A 6,438-nucleotide genomic window follows, 5' to 3' on the forward strand; every position below is an offset into this window, starting at 1 on the left:
TGGGACCCACAGATACTGTTACCAACTCATTTAGATTCAAAACCTGAGAAACTGCACCCAGCTATTCATGGATATTTCTGCACTCACTCTCATTTACCACAGGTGATTATTTCCACATGGTCATTCCTGTACTCACACTTATTTGTTCCAGGGTTGGCTATACAGATGCTTGATTGCATCTCCCCTATTATCTCAGTTTCCCTGATTTTGTACTTCCAACCTCTCACTGAACAACACTTTCTCCAAACATGTAACTCCCAAAAAACCATTCAAATGCAGTCTATCAGGCATATATATACAAGTCCTTTTGTTCATCAAATTCACTCCATATAACTATAAACTGCACACCATTCCTCCTGTACAATCTTCTTGTTGACTCATTAGTAACAATGGCTCTTCTCAATTCATTTCTATCAGACCGAGATGTCATAATCTTTACTTTCACACTAATCTTTTTCACTGCTTTCAACAACTCTTTCATATCCTCTCTCACCTTATTCATCACTAATGAATGAAAAGTCATGGGAAATCAAAGTTTCCCATGACTTTTGTTTAGCTACACTTAAATGTAACACTTTGCTGTCTTATATTTTTTCTATATTCTTTATCACTCACTTGCAAGTAGGTCAGTAAGCAAGTCAACTTGCAAGTAAGTCACATGGTGACTTACGAACTCGCAATAAGATTTCTTCTTTTCCACAACTTCCTCTTCAACATCTTGAGTCCACTATTAAATTCAAAATTAAGGTAATAATCAGTTACACAAAGATTATAGAGAGCAGGCTATGAAGGTGACTCAACAGTAAGGAAAGCAAAAGTGCAGTATAAGTAGCAAACATGAATGGTAGATAACTATGGATTTATAAGAATAGTAGCCAAAAAAAAAAAAAAAGCCACCTCTCACCACTTCCAGGGATGGCCCCTTGCTGTTTTTTCCTTATTCTACTATACAAAAGATATCCCCTAATATCAGCATTACTCTATATATATATCATATCCCTATTCATCTTTTATCCATCATGCTCTACAGTCTCCACATGTTCGCCTCAATCTGTCCTCATAACTAACTTTGCACAGCCCTGATATCACTTTTGTTTTCCACCTCTATCCCTCTCCAAGGTTAATTTATTCCCTTCAAATGCCAATGACTAGATCTGATCACAATAATCCAGATCTGGTCTGATCAGGGTATCATACAACAAGGTGATAAATGCATTCCACAAGGGAGATGCAAATAACAGTAGTATATTCACATTTTAAAAAGGCTTTATTAGAAGTTGGGACAGGCAGATAGGTGATGGCTGAATACAGGTATCAGAAAGTTACATATTGGGAAGGGGGTGGGGGTAGGAGAGAAAGAGCTGTATCCTAAAAGACACAAAGAGCCAACAGAGAGCCATAGAAGCTTGGATTACAGTTACAGGAATCCACTTTCTGCACAATCCATGAACATACACTAACCCACTGTATACATTACACCATACAATATTTTTTCTGTTAATGCATGTGTTCTTTTTCATTGCAATGGACAGCATGAATATAATTAAATTATATGTTACTGGTATCGACAGAGAGAGAGAGAGAGAGAGAGAGAGATTTATATATATGTGGACATGCAGTTGTTTGCATATAATGCAGAAGAGGTTGTTCAGTTAACGAGTGCCCATTGTGTTAAAAGTTATCAACCTGGTGAACGCATCAGTCCCTATTGCTGAATTCTTATTCAGCAATGGGGACTGATGGAATATTAGCACATGTGCTAAAAAAAGTGTTCAACTGAACTGGTCATTCCTTTGAGCAGGCTGTTTAATATGAGTCTCAGAATAGGGAAGATTCCACAGGAATAGAAGGAATGTATGGTAATTCCATTGTACAAGGGTGATGCAAAGACCGATGTATCCAACTATCGACCAATTAGTGTATCAGGAGTGGTGGTGAAGATTTTGGAAAAATTGATTAGGGTTCGCATTCAGAAATGGGTTGAGTGAATTGCAATGAACAACATGGGTTTACTAAGGAAAGGTCATGTTTAAGCAACTTGCTCACATTCTATAACAATGTTACCATTGAGCAAGACAAGGGGAATGGATACACCATGATACTTTTGGATTTTGCTAAGGCTTTTGACAGAATACAGCATGGCAGACTGCTGCATAAAGTGGAGAAAATGGGTTTGGGTTATATAATATTAGCATGGATAAGAGGATGGCTGACCGACAGATATCAAAAAGTGGTATATGGGGGATCTGAGTCTGCAAGGTTCAAGGTAATGAGTGGTGTACCACAAGGATCATTGTTTGGTCCAATGTTATTCAATCTGTACATTAATGATATTTGGAAGGATTTGACAAGCGACATACAGCTATTTGCTGATGATGCAAAGATAGGTAGGATAATCAGGAATGCTGCTGATGTGCAGGACTTGCAGAGTGATTTGAATAGACTGGAATTTTGGGCATGGGAAAATGGGTGTCAGTTCAACGTGGGTAAATGTAAAGTAATTCACTTCGGCATGACTAGATATCCAATTTCGTATTATATTGGTGGGATTAGGCTATAAGAAGCTGATGAGGCTAGGGATCTTGGAGTGTTAATAGATAGGAAGTTGAAGTTCAAGGGCCATGTGGCAAACATTGCAAATACAACTCAAAAGATAATTGCAATGCTGAAATAAATGTTCACATGTAAAGATAAGGATGTTATTTTGCCTCTTTACAAGGTCTTGATAAGACCTCACTTGGACTATTGTGCACAGGTCTGGTCTCCTGGTTTCCATTGTGATCCTGATATATTGGAGAAAGTACAAAGGAGAGTGTTAAAAATGATATCAGGATTGTGGAATACTGATTATGAAGACAGATTGAGAATTTGTAGACTGCAAACACTAGTAAACAGGAGAAAGTGGGATGATATGATTGAAACTTACAAACTTCTGAAAGGGTCATACAGGATTTCAATTGATGGAATTTTTCAATTTATGGAGGATGGGGAAAGGATGAGAGGGCATCCTTGAAAGCTGAGAATGAATACCAACAAGAATGGTGTTAGGGCTAGATTTTTCTCTCAGCGGGTGGTGCATGATTGGAATGGATAGGTCTTTGGATGTTGTGAGTGTAAGCAGTGTGAATGAATTCAAGAATAAGTATGATAGCTGGTGTGTGTAGTATGTGGCCTCCCTCAAGTCTCTGACTCCCTGGAAGTCTCTCTTAATAATAATAATATAATGCATGTCTGCTGCAAAATGAATGCCAAAAGATCCATGGCATATATTTGCAATCTCTATGTGACAATCACTTTTAGAGACTTTATAAGAATGAAAGAGGAATAACATGTGAAACTGATGAATTCAACCTCAAGTCAATAAATTTCATGCCACTGATGAAGCACACTACCAGTGGAAATGATCTGAGTTCAATTCTCATCATGATGAGAGGATTCTTTATATGGACTTTCTCGATCAAAGGTGAATTAGCCAAGAGGAAGCAAGATTTTTTTCTTCCAGAATCATGTTTTTTTTTCTCATTTCTTATACAAGCAAATCGACTAGAGAGCATACACAATTTACAGACAAAGTATTATTAGTGTGCAGTAGATGTCATAGTGTGTGCATCTGAGTGTAGACAGTGGGTTGGATAAGTGCCTTCCTGCAATGGCCTCCTTGAAGGTTTCACTTCATAATAATAATCTTTGGATGGATTTTCTGAAAATAAGAAACTACACAGTACAGCTCTACTTGCAAAAAGACAAATTTTTAGGTTGTTAAGATTGTTCCCACATGCTAATGTCACATCAACTAGGCTAGTAGATAACTGGTTAAAAGCATACCAGAATAAATATTCACCATTCTTTGTGGAACTAGCACCTTAAAACTTAAAAACTATGCCAATAGTAGCCAGTTTTTGCATGCCATCTGTTTTAAAACCCTCCTGTTCCCTGCCAATCATTTTTGGCAGCCAACTTGGATTGTTTCTTGCACTAGTGATGCCAGAATATCTTCATTTGTTGAACACATCACCAACTGTTGATTTTGGATGCTCCAGTTGAGCGTCAATGGCACGTATGGACATGCCACCAATGTGACAGCCTACAATGACACCACTCCCGAAGTCACTGAATTCCCATCGTGTTGCCATACCACCTGTATTCAACTGCTACAATGAAATACTGCTTCCTACTATCTCTACACCAGTTTTTATGTTATTAACAAACTTGGAATGTTCCATAACTTCAAATAACAGGGGTGTCCAGACAATTATTGGCAGATAGTGTATATACAGAGCCTCCATAGCTCAGTCAGCATAGATGAAGTCCTTTGATCGGAAAGACCTGGATTCAATTCCCATCAGTGACATGAGGAACCTTTATCCGATCTTGTTTGACTAAAGGTGAGTTAGCTGGTCTCATACAGAGGTAGAGGGTTTTTTTCACCCAGAAACTCGGGTTTTTTGTCCCCAGAAGAGGCAAACCAGACCTGTGAATACACATGGATTACAATAATGAATACATCCCAGCCATATGCTGGTCACAAGTGCAGATAAAACTGGGGATTTGGAGAAAGCAATAGTGAACTACCCTGTAAAAATCTCACCAGGAATACTTTGTGTGCAATGCCTACAAAGTCACCTACGGGCGGAAACGACGGAAAGGGAAAGCCAGTCAGTGTATATACACAGGTATCAGCTACCTATAAGGTGCGGTATGATAAACTCTGTTTGTATAATAGTGGACCTCCCATGATGAGTCTTGGACTCCATGGAGGTTTAATAATAATAATAATAAATCAGATGTAATTGAATTTTAGTTATAACAGTTCAACTAAATAAAATTTAGACTCATTAGTACATTTCAAATGATTCAATTTCGAAAATTGGACTCTTTCCCTTCCAGCAGTGTTTTCGTTAACATGAAAGTCTACGGGAGACAGCAGCGGACGCATCGCTAGGTGAGCGGGCACCTGGTCTCCTCTTCGCAATCGGATGTCCGTTCACCGGAAGGGGGATGAACCAGATGTTGCTCTGTTATAACTAAAAGGTAAGGGATTGCTGATTTTGAAATTTTAAGGGTATTCAATTACATCTCATTTTTACTGGGGGGGGACTCATAAGAGGGGAGGTTGAACCACCTTAAATCCTGCCCTAATACCGGCATTAAATACGCTTCCCGCAATACTCATACTTGACTTACAGTTTATATATGATACTAAAGATATAGCAAATATGGTCTATTTTAATTAGTATATTCCTGTCTGAAATATATTTTAGTTATGTTCACTAAATACTACAATTTGACTAAATTATAATGTTACTACCGCTTCGCAGATCGCTTCTCATAAAACTAACAACAGTCAAAAGTACTCACCTAAAATGGAAAAACTTTACACATATGTTTGCATTACTCTATCAATCAAAACCAACATAAAATTGCTCACGTGTGCTAACATTTTACTATATCTTCGCAACTAGCATAGTAAACAAAATCAATGTTTGGACAGCGCATGACCCGTGACAATTTTTATTAACTATTGTTACACAATAACATGGAGGCCGTGTTATTATATAACGCTGAATGTCATCCCGTTTAATAATCTTGACATTAATAACACAATGGGAGTAACATTATCATTTAGTCAAATTGTAGTATAATAGTGAACATAATTGAAATATATTTTAGACAGGAATTTACTAATTAACCGCTATAGTTAGTGGATTATGTGGCGGAGACGAGAGTTGTAAAGTAGATGTACTCCCTTGATGAGTCTTTGGACTTCCTATAGGTGTCACGTAATAATAATAATAGCAAACGTCTACAATGGACTTAATTCCTCAATTTTAAATACGCGGCTTTTAGCCTTTTTTTTTTTCTTTTCTGTGTATAATGACTGACACCAACGGTAGTTTTTTTTTTTTTTCTCCTTCGTCAGGCGTGTATATTCTAACAGAAACCACATCCAAATGTTAAAAACTTAAAAGGTACAATGGTACTGCAGCAGTACGGTTAACATAATAGAATGTATATAATACGTTTTCTCTCCCTCTCTCTCTGACATTTTCTTTCAAAGAAGAGAGCAGCACACTCTTTTTGACTAACTCCGAGAAAACCGCCGATTCGACACTTACGCCCCTATAGCAAGCATGTAAAGTTATCATTATTTTATTATTATTTTAAATATTTATTTCTATCGTTGGGTCGGAGATTTATAAGCGGTTATCACGTGTTTCATATTTTTCAATTGTCAGTGCATTATAGTTGGCAGTTTGTTTGAGACAAATTCCAATTATAATTTATAAAAATCAAGTGGTATTAAATCCAGCATCATTTCAAAGTTGAATACAGAAACTATAAAAGTTTCGTATGAAATTTCACCAGAGAGTTTAAGGAATACACTACCGGCTTTTACGAGTTGCCCTAGCCGGGCCTTATAGGTGATACGATCGCTAT

Source organism: Typopeltis vanoorti, chromosome 24 (assembly GCF_054136105.1).
Source record: "Typopeltis vanoorti isolate ZY-2024b chromosome 24, IOZ_Tvanoo_1.0, whole genome shotgun sequence".
Lineage (NCBI taxonomy): Eukaryota > Metazoa > Arthropoda > Arachnida > Uropygi > Thelyphonidae > Typopeltis > Typopeltis vanoorti.